The 23,709-nt window shown below is 39.6% G+C and overlaps 2 long non-coding RNA genes across 5 annotated transcripts in view; both read right to left on the bottom strand.

Moving 5' to 3' along the window:
* Positions 1-23,709, bottom strand: part of LOC310880297 — a 60,113-nt gene that overhangs the window by 18,714 nt on the left and 17,690 nt on the right. For all 4 annotated transcript variants that reach the window (XR_014571604.1, XR_014571605.1, XR_014571606.1 and 1 more), the window contains exon 2: positions 12,845-12,963. This is a non-coding gene — a long non-coding RNA (uncharacterized lncRNA). The remainder of the gene's footprint in view (positions 1-12,844; positions 12,964-23,709) is intronic.
* Positions 4,454-12,820, bottom strand: LOC310880298. The gene is made up of 3 exons (XR_014571608.1): positions 12,482-12,820; positions 8,623-8,741; positions 4,454-6,962 (listed from the first exon to the last, which is right to left on the bottom strand). It is a non-coding gene; the product is annotated as an uncharacterized lncRNA (long non-coding RNA).

The following is a 23,709-nucleotide window of genomic DNA, read 5'->3' as shown; positions in this document are numbered from 1 at the left end:
AGACCTGAAGTCTCGCTAATAGACTTTAGCGCTGGAACAATCTTGGTCCGTCTTTGAAGGTGATGAGTGAGTCAAATCCCACAGCCACCAGGAAGAGAACAAAATCACTGGGAGAGGCAGTCCTAGTTCCTTTCATGATATTTGCTCCACTCCTGAAGTATCTACTTGATAAAGAGCTTAAGCCTAAATCCTACGTGTGATCGTTGTGCCATTCCTATAGCAGAGAGCAGCTGGATATTCCAAGAAGAGCATTGCTCCTTCACACAACCCAAAACTGTGTAACAAAGGGATTGACCCTGACAATCATGGCTGGGAAGCTATAATTTAAAGGAAATCTGGCCCTGTTCTAAAAACAACAGATCCCACAGAAATGTTATAATAGGGCAGGCAAGAGAAACCTTCTAATTTATGTATCAACAGGCTGTTCTCCAGTTCAGGTGTGGATATAAACACAGTTCCAGATCAAGACTAAAATCTCTTCCATTTCTTATACCAGAATTCTTAAACAGTTTTTCCTCCCCCTCCCATTGTAAATGACATCTTTTGATATGTTATCACATTTTCTCATACAAATTCCATTGAAACAGTAGAACAGCATAACAAAACACCAAATTATTCCTGCTACATTCAGCAACTAAAATTAAAGAGTTTTTTCTCCTACTTGATCATAATTGTAATATTTCAGATTCTTTCTACAAAGAGCAGAATTTAATGGCTGTTATGGATTTTTCACCCCCTTAGAGAATTTCCGCAAAATTCAATTATTTTTGGAGACTGCTTGAGTTTATATCTCACAGTTATGATGAATTACCTATTGTACTGGCTGACTTAAAAACAATACACAAAAATCAATTTTTTGACAAAAGGAAAGACACAGAGAATTCAGGACTGGCACACACTGTCTTTGTCCTGATTTTAAAATGAGCTAATTTCAATCTCTTTGCCATTTAAAACCACTTTCTGTAACAGCATCTGATTACATTTCAGCTGTTTAGGTTTCCTATAGAGATTGACTTTGCCAACAAGACGATTTGCCATCAAGAAATTGTAATTAACTTAATGAACTCTGTCTTTTAAACAGTTGGAGATTTTAGAGCTAAGAGTAATGATTATCACAAGTATCAAAGAATTTTGTTTTAAACATACATATTCAGTGCCAGATATAAGCAATTTGCATGCTAAGATTTTCATGCTCAGATGTGAGAGTGGTATTTAGGATTGTTGACTGTCTAAAGTAAGAATAATTTTATGCATCAAATAATAGCAATAGTAACGACAATAAATAACACTGAAAATGGAATTTAAGTAATGTTATTTATAACCATGTGTTTTACAGCTCAAATGTGCTAATAAAAGAAAAACAAGGCACCAGACTAGAGCTAGTGCTCTTCTGTAAAGCCCTGAGACAGAGTTTGAAACCAACTTTTCATTCTATCCGTGAATCTAAGAACAGATTAGATCACACACTTTAGGCTTGAGTAGCATATAAATTGTCAGGAAAAAATATAGGTAGCCTGAAGCTACCAGTAAAAATTGCAGTACTGCCAAATGCTCAGACTTTGTGAACCAGCTGATCTTTTTCCCCCTCTAGAAGGATTTTCATATCAATCTCATGCTAAACAAATCAAAAAGTATTGCACTAGTAAAACCTGACTTGGCGTACTGCTGTGATTTTACACAGCAAACACTCAACCTGTTCTCATCCCTAGACAACCAGATGTTATGGTTGTGTGTCAGGAGAACAACTCTAGTCATTGAGCAGACAGAAAAAAAAAGACTAAAAAGGCATCTTTTTGAGGACAAACTGTAATACGGCCAAGCTGCCGTACCTCGCACCTCCTGGCCACGTGGTTAAAACAAGCACCAGAGCACTTTGTACTCCCAGCTTTGTGGGAACAGAAACACCAGCACACTTGCCACTGTGGAGTTATACTTCAAATGAGGCTGAAATGATTATGTGATGTAAAACAATGAGTTTCCTGAGAATGGGCTTGAATGGGAGTGACACCGAGCAGCGACCAAGGAAATATTGCTCTAAGACAGGCATGCAGCGTGCCCTCCCTCTGAGCAAGGCTGACAGTGGTCTCCACTAGAGGCCCAGATCTTTGTCTCAATTTTATTACGAAGAACATCAGCTCTGAATGTAATTTCCTAACACAGCGGAATCAGTGTTAAGGAATGGCATGAATATTTATCATCTGCTTTCTTGAGAAAGTGGCCACTGCACCTTTTTGTCATTAGTGGTGAGCTCAGCCCTATCAGCTGGGTGTGTAATTCCTCCTGCCTTAGCAGTGCAGCACAGGAGATCATCCCAGCAGCGCAGCTCTACTGAGTCTCTCTGAGGCATTTGGACAGTCATTGCCCGCCTGGGGTTCACCTTTCCTCTGAGAAAAATAGGTATCGTTCCTTCTCACTCAATACATCTCGAGGTAAGGCATGCATGGCTTGCATTGAAATCACAATGGCTGCTTGCTGATTTCAATGGGTTACCTCATCTCAGGCACTTCGAAAAGACAGTTCTCAAAAGACAATCAACATTTCTTGAGAAAGATCAGTCTCCCTGCTTCATGCTGAGCATCTCTCAGGATAGAGCTACCTTTTATGGCTTAGGTGAGGAGACGCATCAAAAACGTGTTTGTTTTCCACCCAAGCAAGCCAGCATTTATTCTGTCTCAGGTTTTTGTTATTGCTAAGATACAGATATTCACATTCTAAGAAACATGTTCCAGTTTTTAATGTCACTCCACAGACCTCATGCCATAACACACGCACAATAAAGTCACTGAAAATCAAAAAATTTACATCTTATGCACGGATGTAACTTTGTATGAACAAACAAAGCCTTCCCCAGCGGCTCCCACATTGGTGAGTTTCTCGAGGGAAGCAGTGAGCAATTCCTAAACTCACCAAAGGTAAAACCAAAAGTTTTCTTACTGCCTAAAGCTGCTGCAGGAAGTGCACCATAAATTGTAGATTAAATCTGACTTCTCTTGGGTTTCTGTGGCACACAGAATTAAGACTTGTGTAAAGCCCTGTAACATCATGGAAGAAAGAGAGAGAAAAGCTACAAAACAGTAAATATTCTCAAAAAAAGACAGCTGTGCATAAAAGTACAGCTCACATCTAAAATAACTGAAGCCCAGAGACTTTCCCTGGACTTGAGCAACAAGATTTTTGTTGTGGTCATCTTCTAGAAAAAAAAAAAAGCAATGAATGAATTCATCATTTGTGAGACAAAGTAAAATATTCCCTGCCCTGTTTTAAAATGTACATACAAGCATCCACACACAGACACACAATTTGGGGGAATGAAGACAAATCCTGACATGGCAAAGTGCAACCAGCTGACGATATTCTAGGACATGTACCCCGAGGGCAGAAATCAGCCCTAGCGGCCGGGCAGGCTTCCCCTGCCATCACTCACCTCCGCTGATAAGCAGTCCTGCCAGCGGCGTTACGGGGCTGCTCCTGGAGCTGCTCCTGCAGCTTATCTCAGCTGCCTTCATTTCTGTGAAATCCTGGCTGCAAATGTAACAGCTCACTTACTTTCTGTAAGGTTTTCTAAAAATCAGGACACCTATGACAGCCGCTGTTCAGCAAATGTACTTTTTTTTTTTTTTTTTACCTTTTCCTAGAAAACAATTACCAAGAAAATGATCGGAACAGATGTAATTTATGTGGACAAGCAAATACGTTGCAATGTAGCTACGGTACGAGACAGGCTCAGCACCTCCATGTACTGAAAGAGGAAAGATCAAGAGTTATTATGCTCAAGAGGATGAGGACAAGGTTGTCACCATTCAGCACCATTCCCCTACATTGCCAGGGGCAGGCACATTTCCATACGGCTGGTAACATTAATTAAGATTGCCTTTTAGGGAATTCCTGAAGGGATCCATGCTATCCCAGAAGTTAAACACTGCATAAGCAGAAACATGCAAACAGTGCCGTTTTAAAATTTGTGAGGCAGAACACCATCCCACCTACATCAAAACAAATAAATAAGAGATGAAAGAAGAGAAGTAACAAAGCCACAGAGAGAAGAAATATGAAAATCACATCCTTTTAGTAATAGCTTTACTGTTGTTCATAGATATGTTCCAGCATCTACCTACCTACCTGCTTCAGACAAATGTTTTTTTTCCTATCAAGAAAAACGGAGAGGAATTCTGAAAATAGAAGTAAAGCAGGCATCAGTGAGGGCTGCAACTGCCCTACAAACAGCATCCACCCAGGACAGGCAATGGCCATATTTCAGCCTGAACCCCTCTGCATTTCTTCATTTTTTTCCTTTTCTCAGAGGTTATGATACTTCCTCACTTTTTGGTTTCTCTCCATTCTCATTAAATGATACTAAACCTAATTTTTTGATAAAAATCGCAGTCTGAGTCTACAGCAAAGGGACTGCTCTCGACTTGGCACCTTCTGCTTTCATATTAAAGTAGGGAAATAAGAAAAAGAAAAAAAGGATAAATGCAAAAGCAGAACTGGTAAAATCAAATGCCTCTATTAGAAGTGTTCCCCCAGTCTTCTAAAGCCTTTGTGAGCTTTATTAAAACAAATCTTACAGACTAGTCCTGGGTAGCTGACACAGCTGACGGGGTGGAGGAGCGGTGGCATGAGGGAACCCCAAGCCCTGCACTTGCAGCCCCTGCCAGAGGAAGGGAAGGAGGTGAGCATCGCTGCACTCCAGCAAGCTTTCAGCAATGCACAGATCCCGTGAGGGCTGTTAGAGGTTCATAAAAATCAGATTAGGTCAGCTTCAGCTGGGGACGTGTGAGCCATCGGGCTGCTGTTGAGCTGCGTCACAGCCACCAACATTCACCTTTGCCCTTTCTCCTGTGGTGACACTGCTCAAACACAAGCACTGGATCTCCTAACCTGGATTTGGAGGCTTTCAGCTCCTGTAAATCTTCATCACAGACACCTGCACAACGTCAGGGCTACTGCATGCATGCTAGGAAGAAAAGCGTGCTCTGACCTTAAACGCTGTAGTCTCCTGGGCTTACTTCCAGTGCCTCCCTATGTGCTCCCATTTGGGGCAAGCTCGAATTTTCCACCGGCTTTGAACACACAAATAAACCAGCTCACCAGCTTCAGAAGCGCCCATAGACTCATAAACAGTTAGCTGCAGCTGTCATTTTACACAAATGTTTCTCACTGTGATCAACTGGAAATGCAATGTGTTCCTCATTGAAATCATGCTTAATTGCAGCTAATTCCGGTGCTATCAGAGGAAACGTTTGCACATTTCCTTATCGCGGCCCCACTGGCAGACACTGACATTGGTTTCCCATTTATTTTATACCCAGTTCAAAGCTGCCTTCCTTGAAATTCTCCACAGACCGTTTCCAGTCATCTTCACAGATCTTGTGCCCATGCTAGTTTTCATTGAAGTCACTCGGCAAATTTCCATTGATTTTAATTGGACAGGCTGTTTAACCTTTTTTCGTCTGGCAATGTAACATGCTAACAAACAATTCAAAATCACATAGCTTGGGTCTCTTATTCTATGGCAATACTGAACATCAGCTCATATCCATCCTATGTTTTACAGAGATTTACAAATAACCACCCTTTCATGCATTTTTCTCTTGATATATACACCGCTTGTGAAACTGCATTTTGCTTTGAGATTTGCTTGAACAGGACTTTTGGAAACAAAAAAATACTTTGCATTATATGTTATACTGACATATAATGTATTGTATCTTGATTAGTTTGCCTAGTAGTCCCTCCCCTGACCCCAGGAATAATATCATAATTCTCACATAATTATGAAAATGGTAGGACATACCACAAGCATTCAGACTGTCCAAGTTTATTCTTATATTTTGTTTTAATGCTGTCCAAAGTACCAGACTATCTGAACTCCCAGACTTGCTTCCATGCAATGGAAGAATTATAGGAGGTTGAAAAGAGGACATCTACATGGTCCTCATCCTTTTCAAGCTAATTGGAAATAAAAGAAGAGAACAGGAAGATGGCTGGAGAAGTCCTGTTGGGTGGCAGCGGTGAAGGAGATTTGCCAAGTCCCACAATAAAATGCCTCAACTCCAGGCATCTCCCAGGGCTGGCACTCCCTTCCTGCCTTCCATTCCCTCTTGGGAAGGAGGATTCCTTATCTTTGTCAAGTTCTATGAATATTTTGCTTACAGTGTTAACAAAGGTCTGATTTCACTCAAGGGCTGTGACTGAGCCTATTCAGGGTGGTTATTATGACTGCAGGAGCATACGCCAAGAGTAAGATGCCTTCTATGGTAATGAAAAGAAAACCACAACAAAAGAAGTCCAGAAAGTTCAAGTCTACCTCAGATTCACTGGTTTCTGTGCTATTCTTTCATGCTATTCATTTACTCACAATGAACTGCTGCAGAATTTGAACACACTTGCTCTGTTTTTTCCTCTATACAAAACAAGGTTGATTCAATGAAGAAAAAAAGCCAGGCTGCCTCTTTGAGATTCAAGTATCTTGATACAGATACTACCCAACAGATAAGTGAAGTTCATTAATTACCTGGATTGCTCACAAAATTAAGTCCTACTAGCATCAAATTCCAAAATATTTGTCTCTGAAAGAGCGGTACTTAATAGGCAGTGCTGAACGTTTAATATTCCTCTACATCCAATAGAATGTTTATTGCATAGGTCTGTCATGATATTACTGGGAAGGATTAGATTAAAAAGCTAACCATCTGTAAACTGAGCCACGTTTTTAATGGGAAAAAATAAAAGCTAGCAATCATGTGGTGAAGTGCACCAAAATGTTAACTGCTTACAGCCACATGCTTCTGAACTAGTGGATAGGGTGATGCAGATAAGGTCTAATAAAATATCTTTACAGATAGCAGGAGCATCATTGATAGAACTGGAAATTAAATTCCAATGGTAAAATACTGAGAATAAGTGATGATAACCAAACTTGAAAGAATGACGTTTCTCTTTCTGGTTTCAGGAGCTGGCTATTAAAAAAAGAAAGAAGAAAAAAGTCCAAGTGATGTGAATGAGCATGTAGAAACAAAGTCAAACAAAAGAATGAACAAACAAAAACTATCATCACATTCCTCATAAAATGTGAAGCTCATGGCTCATAGAGCCTTCCTTAATACATAAGGAAATCAGTACTGGTTTTAATCTAATGAATCCCAAAATTAGGTTCTCAAAGTCACACGGAGCAGTCCTGATGAGACCCCCTAGCTTATGCTTCTTACTCTTCAATACAAAATGTCCTCTCAAATGCCATAATGAGAGCTTGCAGGAATGAGAGTCTGGGGAATTTTAAAGTGTTAGAAACATGCAACTATTGTGGATTAGTATTCCACACAGAGCCATCATTTGCAGTGTTTGCACTCATTTTAACATTCCTTTTAAATTAAAGGCACAATAGGTAAGCTGGCAGCATGCAGATGGCTTAAAGAGTTTAAAACATCCTTATTCATAGTTTGAATTTTTTATAACAGAAGCTATTTAGAACCCAATTTTTGTGCTCTTTGAAAGGTAACGGGATTTGTTCTGAACACTAAATTCAGCAGGAAACCAACAGGTAATTTGGATTAATGGGTTTGCATATTTTAAATACAAATAATATGAGCTAATAATATCCCTTCAGATATTCAAACGTACCTTGAAATACAGACATCTAGCTGTGTAGGAAAGGCTACAATGGAACAAAACCGTAATCACTATGGAATAGGCAAGGCAGAAACGTGCCACAGTCCTGAAGTAGATGCAGGAGAGCGCTGCTGCACTCAAATGCATGCAGCTGGGGGCAGTTGAATGATGCAGACACTACTCAGTAGGGTACTTTTCAGTAGAACTTGGGAAGTTGAAGTGTATAAAGGTAATCAGACATTTAGCAAAATAATAATAAAAAAATAATTAAAAAATCTAAAGCCTGTGGAGTCTGTCAGCAGCAAACACTGAAGGAAGGCTCAACTCATGCTATAAAGGCGTCCCTTCCATTTGTAATTCTAAGTCCAGCCCCATCTTCAGAGGTTGATTGAAATTCTGAGAAATTAGCATGCATTTGATATATTCTGGTTTATAGTCTGCTGGTTTCCAGTAGTGATGGCCCAGGTTTGCTTTCCCTCTCTGTCTGAAGAGGATCTAACACGTCAGAGGAAAATATATTGCCAAGGAGCAACGGGACAAACTGTAAACTCAGCCAGAGATGGAGGATGCTCTTTGCTTAGAGTAAGGCAGGGAAATTGTGGCTTTCCTCTTATCTCACTATTGTGTCGTTGTACCAAAGGCAACTGCTGCTGTTGCCACCTTGAAAGAAAAGGTTATACAGCAAGCCCCTGAGAAGACTTGTTGCCCACCACAGCCCATCCTGCATGGTAGGGACAGTGACCAGCTCAGGTGTATGGCATGCATTGCCTGCTCCTTTGGGGGCAGCTCTAGGCATGGAATATTAGCATCAAAGGCAAGGTGACACATTCATTTCTTTCTCTGTCTTGGTGCCTTAAAAAATTCCTGTCCCTTCCACAGTGTTTAAGTTGCTGACTGTAGGTGCCTATGAGCACATTCGCAACGGAGCGTCACAAATTCTACTTGCTAAGTAGTACAGTGCCACAATCTAAGGGGAGGAAACAAAAAAACCAACAATCCAAACAAACTTACCCTATTATCTTGCTGTCAATTATCCTTGATGGGTAATTGCACCAGTGGCCAGAGGGAAATGCTGGCAGGTGTAATTGCTGGCTTCTTTTTCCGAGGTTATAACCTCAGACTTGCACACCCTGTTGTCAGGTATGCACACACACATAACATTGAATAAATTATAAGCTTCTGCCCTGCATAAATAAGGAAGCTTTTAATTTAAACTGGATAATTTTACTTGCTAAAACCATTTTACTTCCACTGCTTCTCTAACTGTGCTGGGTGATGGGAGCAAAGACCTTTACAAACCATGTGGTCTCTTGTTAGAACATACAGGTGCTAGTACAGAATATCATACGGAAAAGCATTTATGTGGAAAAACGTTGCATGCTGAGTTGACAAGAATCTACTTGTGCATATTACAAAAAAGTACAGGGTAGTTTAAAACTGACAATCCATTACTAGAAATCCATCTTTTACTTAGGATGATAAAACAAGATTGAATTATAGATTTCACAGCAGCAATTCCTACATTCTGCATTTAAATCCACACCTTCTGCTTTCCCAAAGCTTTTTAATCTATTCATTTGAAATGAATGTTCACGCTCAAAAATTGCCTCAGTTTATGAACATTTTCATTTTAGGAAACGTGACAACACAATTCCCCAAATTGTTCAGAGACCTTGTTAAAAGGAGCGCTCTCATCAAAACCTAATTTTCTACATTTATTTATTTATGGTCAGCTTGATTTGTAAACAAGTGCATGCCCCAAGTGTGCAGCTGCATTTCCTCCTTAATTCAAATTTGCTGTGTGTGATCATATGTAGTTATACTTTGGGCAAGATGATGATTTTAGACACTTGCATGCACGTATGAATGATCGTGAAGCCCTCCTAATCCAGTTTGCCTCACAAACAAATGGGATGTTTGCTATCCACATTCTCCCACCAAATTAAATGTCTTACATGAAGTGATTTAAAATTGAGGTTTCCGTTCCCTGTACTATGATCATCACTTTATCTCACAGTTCGACATCTGTAAATATCGGCCAGTTTCTTCAAACCGATTTTACCCCAGAAAGGGGTACCAGCACGAGCCCAAATCCTGATTGTTGCTGTTTTCTGCTCATTTCACTTTGATAATTCAGCTATAAATAAAAACACTTCGACCAGTCAAAAGCTTGCTGGACTGAGCAGCCTGGGCCAAACCTCGTGTCACTCTTCCTAAATAGCCGGCCCAAACTTGCAAACAGATGTGTGTGTGGGAGAGAGAAAGACTTCCTAACTCTCAGCAATAAATCTGAAAAAAGTTAAACATTCAAACTCCACCAAATGTTAATCAGTCTGCCACCTTTTGTTGTTCTTATGAATGACTGTAGTCAGGCTATTTAAAGCAAGTGATGCATTCAGTTGTTAATTGTAAGTGCCCATTGAGGGCACCTCAAATGAACCACAAACTCCCTTCAGTTCTCATCCCCCCTTCCCAGCAAAGGGCTGGACAGACTTTTAGAAAGTACAAGAAGTTCATCGACTAAGCCAGCAGAGTCCTTCAGAAATTATTATTGAGGGCAATCTTGGAGGAAAGAGGAAACACAAGTATTTTAGTAGCTTTTATTTCTCACCCAAGCCTACCGTGGCTCGGCACTTGTTCTCAGACCGCAGCAGCAGCCACATGTCCTGAAGCAAAGACTGCCCAGGCTCTGTCCCCAGGCAGCCACTGTTCCTACATGTCCCCTGCCCAAGCCAGGGAAGAGGTGTCCCGTGTGAGGAGACGTGACTACACTCTTACTGCAGTGGTCAATATTTTTATTTTTATTTTTTCCCCACAAGGACACAAGTGTTATTCCATGCCTCAGACTTTTTCCTACCTGTTCAATCTCTCTGCTCAGGCAGGGCCAGAGGCTGTGCGCCATCATCCCATAAGTGTTATTTTATATGCTAGAAAATCTATTTCAGCCCACTACATAAATATTGAAGTACTGGTCTTGTGGAGATTCATGAATGATTTCAATTTAAACAGCCAGTCCCAGTAATTTCAGAGGGCTTATTTGCAGAGTGTAAAAGCAAGTATGGTCAAGTGCATTGGCCATGCAGTGCAATAACTGGCTCAGCACATATGTGCCAGATAAATGTAAGAAAGCACCTGTACTATCCTCTGGAAAGCCCATACAACCATCTGCGGGATTTGATCAGAAATTAAAAAGAAAACCGTGTTTGTGGAAACACCATGTGCCAGTGGAAGGAGTCACAGAACTTGTTCCTTTAACCTGAGCAACGTCAAAGGGAAACAAAACAAGGTTGGTGTTGTCAGAAGATGTGACAGTCTTCTAAGCGTCTTTTCGTGAGTCTTCCCGCTTCAGATTCAAAGCGGAAGGATGTGAAAAGGTGCCACCACTGGCACAAATGCCTTTCGTATGGCCCTAGCCACGAGCAGTCACTCTGAGCTCAAAGCCCCAAGGGGGAACAAGAGCTTTCATCAACAGGACATCACCGTGACCCCTCTGGAGCCTCTCCCAGGCTGGAGAGCACTGCACAGCCTGGGCTGAGCCAGGCAGCACAGTTAGTACAGGTGTTGCGGAGCTGAACAGTATCAGCATGACAATGCTATCTCAGCCCATGTCATTAGCTAAATATATAGAGAGAGTTTATGTATACATAAACCAGAACGCTGAGGCCTTAGGGATACATAATAAGCATTTTTACCAAGAACAAACATCCATACCTAAATCTGAATTTATACAGTCTAAATTTATACAGTCTAGAAACTTCAGTTATGTAAACTGAAAGCATATCAAGCAACATTTCTGCCAGACTGCCATACTGGACACACCAAGTGGTTTAACAACACAAGTCTACTCAGCCTGTCCAAGTACATCCCACAACTGTTTCACCTCTATTACATTTCAAACCCTGTCATATACAGCTTGTGGCAGAAAGGGTGTTTTCATAAGTGAAGGTGACCAAACTCCATCTCCCTGAAAATGGTAGAAGCAAACATTTCTTTGGTCATTTTTTCTGCTTTTAATTGGAGCTGCATTCACCATTTCTGTCTAATCACTCCATCCTCAACACACGCACCGATACCCTCAGCTCCTTATTTGCAGGCACCACAAAATACATGTTAATGAATCAACCCCATGACGTAAGAGTTTTTGGCAGTAGTTTTCACAACAGCCAGCTTGTATTTGTTTTTAATCAATGTGTAACAAAAAATAATAATGAAAAATAATAATGATCTTACAGCTGTTTCAGTAGAAGTGTTATTAACTTCAATGGAGATAAAAATTCTGGGATAAAAATGATTTATCTCCATGTTCAGTACACTTCCCAAATATTTTGAAATTTTAATTCAAGTAAAAATATATTTTGTCCAAAAAAGGATCTTCAAGTAAACGACACAAACATTGACTTAAAATTTCCTTTTGTAAATAGCCCACACAGATTAGTTAAAGAAGGTTGCATTTGTATTAGTAAAGCTGTTTTTTTAATAGGTGGTCCAAGCACAAGAAGAGTGGTTGCCAGTTTCCCTTCTCCCTATTTCCTTGTGAGTGAAAGATCTGATATGGCTGCCTGTAAACATAGCTGGTGTAAGTACTAAGCAACCAGATTTGATTTCTAAGGAATTTTTTTCTACTGGCATTTAGGTGCTACATCTTTGTAGAACAAGAGACACTTCTAGGCACCAGCACTACCTTTAACAGAAGCTTTTAAGCTTCTCATTGAAGAGTCAGAACAAGAGCTAAAACCTGGATCTTCATGCAGCCTGATTTAGCAGCCGCCGTACTTCACAAAATCAGAATTCTATTACCAAAGAAACCCTGCCAATGACGATATTACACAGCATGAAATCACTCCGACATCTAATCTTCTAAGGGACTTACATGCCGGAAAGAATCAGGAAATCTATGCAGTCATCATTTCTAATTTTTTTTCCAGTTTCCAAGCTTAAAGCAGATACAAGTCTGTCTTCTGAACCCCGCATGCATTTCAGCATTGTTCAACATAAGGAGCCATTCTGTATTTGAAAAGAAATCACGTTAAGATTATAAATTAATATTAACAACAATTCCAACACTCTCACTGTCTTCATAAAGAAACAGAGGTCTGAGAATGAACTTGAAAGGAGGTGGATTACAGCAGATACAGACTACAGTTCCTAGTATATTGTTTTTAGAAAAGTGGAATAACAATAAGGCCTGGAGGTATTATCCATTTTCTACGTTCTTTTCATAGCATTTTCTTACCTTTTGCAGTGGCACAAGCCCATCACATCCAGCTCTCACGAAGTTGCTGAGACTCAGCATTACCTGGAAGCACTTGTGACACTGACACCAATCCACAGCCCCAGCTCTGCAGCTTACACCTGTGAATGCACAGTTAATTTTTTTTATTAAAAATTGTAGAGAAGAAAGAAAAAAAGGTCAGTTCTAGAAAAGTAACAATCAAGTATCTATTCAACTTTTAGTCAAGCTTAATCCTTCCTACTCGAATTCATCTAGAAACCCAGACACCTCTGTTACAACTGTTGGAGTTAGGCGGAGACACCCCACTGGATGTAGGAGAACTCAAGCATCCTCAGGGAAAGGGAAACACGGGAAACACTGTTCTCCACCATAACAGAAATAGATGAGAACAGGCTAAATCTGAGTCTGCCAGTTTTCAGAAGCTTTTTTTTTTAAATAAAAAAAAAAGCTGAAAGAAGTGACCTGCCTAACAGAAGAAATAGCCTGAAAGAGTCCCATGCTTCACCTCCTTGTCCTCTTCACCCTTTGTGGGAGCTTACCCAAATTAGAGGCTACTTAGCAACATTTGGTGAGATGTTTGGCACCTGCTTACACACAAAAAAGTATTTTGAAAAACCTGCAAAAGCAAATGCTGTCAATTCCCAAGTACATTCTCCAGAGCTAGGCAGTCCCTGTGCCACGATTTTAACTAAGGAAATTGAAGATCTCCAAGACAAACAAGATCAGCTGAAGGAAAGCTAAGGAAAATAGTTAAACTCAGTCACTTTGTCCTAGACTCATCAAGGTTTGTTTGATTGGTTGGTTAGTTTGGTTTTATTTGTGTTTTTCATTGTTGTTTGTTTTTTTTTTTTTTTTTAAAACTCTGAACCAAGGACTCAAAACATAACAAAGGAAGTAATCTGTGAGGATTCCTGGGGAAGAAAGCTGATATTCACAGAAATTAAGCTGGAAATATTTTTGAAAATTACTCTTAATATTTGTATTAGTACACTCCACACCAAATAGCATAACACATAAAAAAAGATGACTAGATGCATATGTTAAGGGCATACCATTCTTGGGTCGTGCTTTTATACTAAATAAGCCTGGTGTCATTTCCTGACTCAGCTCTGGAGAGAACACATGTCCCAGTAATGTCAGTACACACCAGCCTGAAAAAACAAACTTGCAAAACGTAATAGATATATAATGCATGCCAAACTGAAGCCTTGAATCTCTAAATAAATACCACATCATTTTGATCTGTTAATAAATAAGCCCTGTCCTGCTTAGTCCTGAGCATGTGTCATTAGGGAGACAGAAGAGCAGCCACGTGGGGGAAGGCAGGGGCGAGGATGGTGTCTGAAGGGTCAGGGGCACATCAAGGATCCTGTTCTGTAGCAGCTGTCCCTCTGCACAGACACACATGATTTAAGATATCAGTGTGGATAATTCATACTTCAGAACTTCTATGGTACCTTTTTACATAAACACAAACTCAAAAAAAATAAACAATATTTAATGAATTTAATGAATAAGACGAGAAGTTACATTGGCAGATTGCAGCTACAGCCTTTAATCTTCATTATGGATTCAAACACGAGCGTCTAAAATAAGATTCAAGTGGAAAGAAATTCTTTTTGTTTAATGGATAATAATCAAGTAACACAATCCCTTATAGCAACGGTTCTGCAACTACTGTCCCTTTTATGTGCATAATATATCTTAATGGGCTTTACAGCAATTTAGGCCACAAGACGAAGCATCTGGCAAAGACTAATTTATGAGAATGTCACTCATGAGTAACGTATACCATCCACAGAGTTGAAATATTTGATGGTATAGGCACTCAATCTTATTGCTATCCAGAAGTCCTGTAAATACTCTTCAAAAGGAGAGAATTTCAAGAAGAACAAGAGAGCCTCCCCAATGCTCTTACCCTTTATAGCATTACTTATCTTCCAGTTGTTATCCTTTCAACAACATACTTATTTTTCGCTCATTAAGAAGATTATCTCACATTAACAAAGCTATTGTCTGCTTCTTTCCTAGATATTCTTGCATGAAATCAGCTCCCTGCAGCTTGTAGGAATAAAGCAGTCAGCACGTAAACAGCTTTATTAGGATTTTGAATTAAAAGTGATTTCAAAGATAAATGTAATATTTAGCTGAGAATATAAACACAGCCCACAGATTCCAGTCATTTCAGAGACCAATGAGGAAAATCATAATTTCAGTGTACATGTGCAGGAATGACAAGCTGTGGAAATCACAAGTGTATGAAAGAATGAAAACTGAAATCATATTTTAAGTACATGCAAAATAAAGATACTAGTCTGGGATGCATTTGTTTTGGAAAATCATGACTACACTTCAGTAAAAACAGTTACTTCCCATTGTTGTAAACACATATACAAGCACGTACGCTATTTGCATATTACTCACACTGATCTACAAAGTCCGGATAGAAAAAAATTAACACATTCTTTAAAGGATATTAAATTTCCCAAACAGATCCAGATGTTGAACAGTCTTATGATAAAAATAGTCAAAAAGCATGAATGCTGTATAAAAGGACAACCTGAGGTTTTTCAGCTCACAGTTCAAAAACACCCTGAGAAAGTAGCACCCACAGCTTCAATAACCATTTTATCTACACACTTCATAGCTGCTCAGCTAGGGTTTTGTCTGCAATTAGCATGTGTACCAGCACTTCCCTCTCTTCTATCCTATCTTCAACAGACTTAGAAGGGTGATGGGTGGATAAAATTACAAACTCTTTCCTGTATTCTGGTCCGAACAGCAAAGAAATTAGATAGAAATTACAAGGTTTGCCATCCCCTCAGTGGGTAGCAGGTACTAGAATTTCACTCCCTTTGACCCTTTTGGATTTAATCTGTGGCATCACACTCAATGCACCTCTTCTGGGTCAGATTCTACCATTTTGTCTTGCTTGCAATATAGTCTTGCTAACAGGATTTTCGTGGTTAATTTAGGTTTGAGGGTTGTTTTTATTTATTTTTTAATAATGTGTGACCAAGCCATCTCCCTCTTCATCTGCTCCGTAGATTTATTTTGTATTGGGCTACATCTGTTTCAGTACCTTAACTGTTCCAATCTGAGGACTATTGACATTTTCATTATGTGTGAGTTGACAGTACATGGCTATATTAAAGGATTTCCAACTATACAAGGATGGGGGGTAGAATCGCTCTTTGCGGATATTTCCAGTAGATGCTCTTCGGTATAGCAAAATGACCAAGCAAAAGGAAAAAAAAATAACATTTTAGTGTATTTTTTTTTTTTGGCCTCTTAATCACAGCATCCTTGTGAAATAAGCACTGGCTGAAGAACAAGGTACGTGTTATTAATATATATCAGTATCTATATTCCAGAAGGAGATAGCCAAAGACTATAATTAGCTCTGAAGCTAAAGTACAAGCAGCATAATAATAACTGTTAGACTAAAAAGGAATGTAATGAATAAAAGCTCAATTCACAAAGGAATACAATGTTAATATTGAAATTTGGACATGTTAAAATGGTGAGTTGTAAAGAGGAGCATTTAATGATACTGTTTTTACAATTTATTTAGGGTAGATATGAAAGAACAATTATAATTTACAAGAACAGGGAGTGTTTTATACATGTTTTATGATATAGCCTATCGAATCAATCATTGTCTTCAATTCTGCTTCCAGTGTACATATATACATGCTCTGCGCTGCACAAATACACATATTTAAGTTTGGTTTGCCATTTTCCTATAGCATTAAAAAAACCAGAGCGAGAACAATGTTGGAACAGATAGACGACAAAATTCACATCTCTCTGCTTGTTTTCCAGATCTGACCTTGAAAGACTGCTTACACATGATGGTCAGTAAGTACCTCCCTCTCTCGTATTGATAAATTATTTACACGTTCCTATTCAAAACTAAAGCTTGAAAAAATGGGCAGAGGGAAGGAAGCCGACCATTATTTTGAATAAAAAAATTAATCAAAAATTGTGAGCTTACAAACTGCAGTCACATTCTTCTCCTAGTGTTCTATCACCTCTCCTTTGATTTTACCAGTCACTTACTACTCTACACATTAAAAAAAATTCTATCACTACACGTAAGAGCTTCCATGCTCTTGACCTGGCCAACATATTTATTCTTCTTCCTCCATAGCCTGTATTGAACTTTTTTTTTTTCCTAATTTCTCTCTGTATATGCATTAGTATTTTCACAACTTCCTTTACACTATCATCCTGTCACCTGTACCTGAAGTAATCTATTTTTCTCTACCAAATATTCTAACTGACCACATACAAATCTCCTTTAAAAAAATAAAAAAAAATCAATTTATTTAATAAATCATTGTTCCTCACCAGTGTTTAACAACAAAGTTTTATTATTTACATGGCAACTTGCTAGGAACTTTATGGTTAAGTTTCCTCCCTCCACCTCATAGACTTCAAAAAAATTACTTAAGCGTAACTCATGCAGGAAGGTTCTAACAATTTGGGTTAAATCAGGTTGAACATAAGTGTAAGTTTCTGCCTATTTATTAAAATAAAACATTCTTAAATCCAAACTCAGACCTTTTACATGGTTGTCGAGAACAATTTAACTACGTTGGCCATATGAAAGCAGATTAGTGAAACCTGTACAAATGGAGTGGACAGAACTACAGAATTCAAGACATATCACCTGTTTTTCTACATGACACTGCCAGCACTTAATACCTTAGGATGCAAGACAGCAACACATCAAGTCTACTATTTATATCCAAAAAGAGCCCAGATGCTTCTGATTGTCTCCAAAATTCTGGGGACCATCTCATTTGAGACCAAATATTATATGTATAAAACCAGCAACAAAGTGGATTAAAATATGCAGCATATTTTGCGAGTCTATCAAGAATTCACACTACAGCAGCGTGGAAGATCGGCAAGGAGGACTAGAAGTTAACATAGCTGTAGACAAAGCAATTAGCATCTTTATCATGTGGATATTGATCCAGTTGATCTCCGTTAACAAACCTTCCAAAAATGAGATAGGAAGGCACTTGCTAATAATGTAAGATGAAACAGGCAACAGCGAAATAATCAATTAAATGAAGTCATGTGATGCCCACTTTGAGCATTAAGAAGGAGTGGAGAGATCAAATGAAGAAAAAAATGATAATTTACAGTTGGGAAAACTCTCTAAGATGTTTATTTGAAGTCAAAAGTGATAACGTAATCCCATGAAGCAGGAACAATCAGCATCCTGGAGGGATGAGAATGATCCTCTCCAACTTGAGAAGAGCCTTCCCTGCCTCGCTCCAGGAGCAGGGCTGTATCAGCCCTCACTTGTGGTGGTTGCTGTAACAGCGGGAGCTCTGTCCAACGCCGACATGAACAGACAGAGCCAAATACTTCACATAATGAGATCCAATTATTTGGAGAAGCAAGGGCTGATTACCAAAATTAGTGTTGTTTCTTTTTTTTTTTTTATTTCCCCTCCTATTCTCAGGCTCCTATCAATATTTGTCTCTTTCCCCCCATCTCCTCTCAATATGCGTTACTATCATCATACCTCGTCAGACACTGGATCCTATTTGCTAGACTTGATGCAGATATTCTCATTTCTGTAGTCCACAGAACAGTCACGTCACACTCAGAAGTTTAAATGGAAATAAATACATTAAAGAGAAAGAAAGCTGCTGGCCTACCTTACATAAAGATTATTAGAGCGAGGAAGAAAACCCACATCTCTATCCCACAGGGTCCAACCACCAGGTCCTGCTGCCTACACGTTCTGCATCTCTTCATCTCCCATCCACACAGATTCAGAAGGGCAAAGTTTCACTCATCTGGGGCCATTTCTCACCATGAAATCATACTCAGAAATAATGCCGTTGCAATTACAAATATGAAATACTTGGAGCACCTCTAAGTGAACATAACATAAACCCTTGAAGGAATAAGTAATTCTGTCCTTTGCTGTTCTTCCCTTTCATGTTTAGTTCCCAAAATATCTTTTTAAAGATATCTTTTTATATAACTTTATTTTATATATATATATTTATATACACACAAATATATATATACTCACACAAATCATATATAGAGAAAGAAACAAACTCAGCTGGAACTTGCAATAGTCATTTTCCAATAGGAAGTACTTCACTAGAAAAGAACAATAAACCTACAAACAATAAACCTACCTACCAGCAACATACTGGGGCTTTTGATGGGTCAATAGTCTTTAAAAATTCCAGACCAGCATTCAGGGATTTTGGTACTCGAGATGAGCTGCATGAGAATAATCAATCATTCATCACAGATATACTAAAAAATAAAAATAAAACAATAATCAATTATTTGTAACTTACAACGCAAATCTGACATGCTCAGCATCACGCACCATATCATTTTCAAATAAATGGGCTGGGAAAAAAAAAGTATGTTTTGAGGAGTTAAAATGCCCTATCTGAATATATGATGCTGCATATTTCTTCTCTACAAAATAATTAAGAATAAACAGTACACAAAGCCTGGTTGGAATCTCTGATGCAAATTCTGGAGCCATGTAAAACTAAGATGATTCTGTTTATTGAAATATGGGGTCACCAACTTAAAACAGATTGAAAATCAAGTCCAAGGAATAAAATGCAAAAGGAACGAATGTTCCAGTGATTTTTTTTTTTTTTCCACCACTGGTAAACCTTGGTTCATTGCAATTGGAATGCCTTGGGCTAATGCAGCATGCCCCCGACACTTGTGCTGGCAGGATTTCAGCCACCTTCCCAGCCGGCTGCTTCGCCAAACATCTGCTGTCCTGCAGCAAGGCTGGAAGCCTGGACTCACACAAGCTCACAGGAGCACACCTAACCTGGGGCCCTGGACTCCCTGGCTCAGTAGACGTCAGCTCACTGAACCTAAAATGCCAGTTTTAGATTTTGCACTGGAGAGGTCTGACCTTTTAGCTCTTGCTGTGAAATGGAGCTTTATAAATGAGTATATTTTGTATGGGGCAAGGAATCAGAGATGGTGAGATATGATGGTGATGTCTGAGGCACAAAAAAGTGATGCTACTGACGTTCAGAAGAGCTGCCCTCCTACAGGAACAGGTGCAGAAAACAACTACTGCAGTGAACAGGGGATGGGAGTACTTACAAGACACAACATTCACTAATTTTTACCTGTTCAGCCTTAAAAAACAAAAACAGGGTAGATACCCCTGTCTGCAAATACATCACATGAACAACAAGGAGGGGAAAAGGATTTGTAAGCTAAAGGAAAAAAAAATATAAATTAGCCAGGAATAAATTTAGTCTGAAATTAGATGAAGGTCTCTACCCGTTACTGAAGAAAGGTTACAGAGCAGAGTCCCAAGAGGAGAAAAATTCTAATTAGTTTTAAAACAGTGCTTGATCACTTCATGGAAGGTATTGCATGGCATGGATATCTCCTACAGCAGAGAACTGAACTTGTGACCCAACAGATCCCTTTCACTCCTAGGAGTTTCCTCCCATTAATGCATATGAAAAATCAAAACCTTCCTCTTTTTCATACTTCTTACACTTTAGGTCTATTTTAATATTGATTTTTGTGTTTCCAGGGGTTAAATTCATATTTTTAACATTTTATATGTTGTTTTAATGTTGAATTATTTAAAAGAACCAAACCAAACAAAACCTAACATCATGCTGCAGCCATTGATTCCATGCGTACTGTCATGGCCCCTTTATCTGAATGTTATTTAATGAGTGTCCCTGAAGGGATTAGCATGTCAATGTGTGTATATTGATTTCCTAATCCAGTCCATCAAAGCTGTTATGATCTGGCGACAGCACAAGAAACAGGAGTTCAAGGTTCTTCACACAGCTCCGACAGTATGTTCTCAAGCCTCTTGATGTGAGAATTAGCTCAGTCCTGAAGTCCAATTAATCTGATGAGACTGTCAACAAAGATGTCATTTCTAGTCACATTTTTGGGGATGTGGACACCTGTCTAAGATACAGAATGAGATCACCAGCTCATTAACATTTTCTAACAGATGGTAAAAAGCTGCATTTTATAGCATTTTGGACCGTTCCACATTTTATAGGCAGGCCTCTAAGCTACCCGTTCTGAAGGGCTGCACACCAAAGTCAGTTTTAGAAATAAAAATATCTGGTAGACCTGTATTTAGATACTAGCCTCCGGATGTTACAGTGGAAATAGAAAGTGCTTGCAATCCCTTCTTAGCCCTTGAAAGAAAATGGTACAGGAAGAAGGGAGAAATATATATCATATCAGAACAACTGGGGGAGGGGAGTTGGTCAAAGACTTTTTCTGATGAATTTGAAATATCATCCAATATTTTCCCCAAAAAAATATTCCAGCGTGGAACTCTTTACTCCTGACAATTTTGCCGGGTGGTGCCATGACCCCATTCTTTCCTGAGACCTCTGACCAGGGCCCCCACCTCGTCCCACAGCAGGCAACTTGCACGGCACGCAGCCCCCCAGCTATTCCTACAAGCAAATCCTGTAAGGAGCAGAAGACTCAGCAATAGGCTGTGGGCAACAAGACAGACTGGGAACCGCTTTGGCACTTCCCATACAGACAAGACACAAGCTGCTTTTCCTCAGTAGAGATGCTAAGGTCTCAATCCTGTTACTACTGCGTTCAGCAGGAAAACTGTTCAACATAACTGGAGAAAAACTAGATTCTAACAAGTTCCCAGCTGAGCAACGATAGACCATGTACATGCATGTCTGGGTTAGTATTATTGCAATAACATACAATAGGGTAGTTTTATCATCTAGCATCTCATGAAATTGCTGTGAAATGAACAGAACAGTTTTAACTGCTTGATAAAGAGACTCTTTTTCTCTCAACTGCTATATGTTCAAATAAACTATTCTTATACCATCCTCATAATGCTTTTGCTGCTCAAATGTGTCACAGCACAAATTGGCACGCTTCCTATTTTTGATATCATCTAATTCCCTGGGTCATTAGTTATATAATCATAATCATTTTTCTGCTGGGCAGATTGGTGTTATCTATCTCATCTCCTTTTCTCATCTCACCTCTTTAGTAGCGTTGGAGCAGAGATGGGAACATCCAAGTCCCTCAGGGCACCATCTGGTACTACCCTGTACAGAGAGGGCTAAATGAATGACATACTGCATGGTACTTCCTACTCATTATTTACTGATTCCTTATGTCGTTGGGGTTTTTAATTCATTCCATTACATATTCTTTAGTTATTTTGTTCTTCTCTTTATCCCATTTCCTTTATCCCCATATCTAAAGGCTCCACAGAGTGGGAAAAAAAATGAACCATGAGTAAGAATGTGATGTGCTGGAGGGTTTAGTGGATCAAGAGTAATATTGTGAACACAAGAACAAAGGAGATCATACAGGATCAACATTTAAACTACATGCAGGAAGCAACACATAAAATACTCAAAGTCATCACAAAATAACAGGGAAAGAACATAAATGTACATATAGTATGAGGCACCTGCCCATGGATAAATGGTTATATTACACAGCCTATTAACATTAAGAGATGAATCTTTTATATGTAAATAATACCAAGTCTAAAAGCTATTGTGTCCTTTCCAAAAGGAATTAAAATCCAGTCTGTACTGATGCAGAAACAATTACCAAATGCCTCTGGAGTTTCCATTACTGCTTGTGCACCAGCCTTTGTCTACCTGCACTGCTCTGAGACAGCGCTGCCTGTAGATAAAAGCAGCCCAACATTTGTGTTTGTTACTGCTTTATGTTCAGCTCAGTAAAACAGATTGTTATTTTTTATTGTACTATGTAGCACCATAAATGTAGATGGCCTCTTAAAGAGAAATATTCCTCTTGCTAAGTAATTGTCAATTAAATTTGGTATTAATTATTCTTAATAGCCCAATCTCACGCACTGCTTCCAGGGCTGGGCTGCCCCAGGCTGCACCCCATGGCCCCAGGGGTGGCAGTGCCAGGGCTGCCCAGGAAGGGCTGGACCCACAGACCTCACGCCCGACATTTTGGGGGTTTAAAACCATTCCTCAACAGCACGCCTGGAGGGCGAGCGCCGCATCTGGCAGAGCCTGCAAATCCCCTCTGAGAGGGAAGACAAATGAAGCCTCAGGTGTTTTCCCCCTCTGACGCGGAATCTCGTAAAGCTTGGGGGTTATTTCTAATGGATTAGTTTAGTCTGGCCTCCAGGATGGAGGTGCTGGCATTCCTCCGCAGCCTCTTCCATGCCTTGCTGGCAATTTCTATGCACAAGTCGGTTTTGCAGCTCTGCCTTGGCAGTTCAGTGCTCACAAATAGCCGGGGCCTCATTAGGCGAGAGGCAGCGATGGTTGGAAACGAGAGGACAAAGGCAGTGCCCACCCTGCTCCTGACCCGTCCTGCCTGCAGGGAGATGTGACCGGCCACCGTACTGCGTTCGTACTGACACAGGGCAGCTGTTCGTCTTGAAATGGATGTCTACATTTGTCAAAATTTGCTTATCCCTTTTACAATTTGCACTTGTCATAGTACCAAGATGCATCGTGCGCAAACGGGGGGTCAAAGATACTCGCAATCAATCTGTCACCTTCCCTGTGCAATGAAAGGAAATGTTAAATGATGCTACAGATCCATGAAATTCAAGGGAATAGTGTCAGCTCCCTAAAACGGGAGTTGTGTTTTCCACAAAGCAGCCTCATATCAGAGATATGGCAAAACAGAATGTAGGATAAAATTCATAACAAACACATTAAAACAGATCCTTAGTTAGGAGACTGTAACAGACATTCTTGAGATGCCTCACAGCTATTCATTCTTCTTTATATCCATTTGAATGTTTCCCCCTTGGCCTTTTGTTTTCGTTTTAGCTTTCTAAGCCTCTGTGCCATTCCAGAAGTCCCCCCCCC

This window comes from Anser anser (assembly GCF_964211835.1).
Source record: "Anser anser genome assembly, chromosome: 12".
NCBI lineage: Eukaryota > Metazoa > Chordata > Aves > Anseriformes > Anatidae > Anser > Anser anser.
Note: the sequence above shows the minus strand (reverse complement) of the source record. Positions and strands in the feature narration are given on the sequence as shown.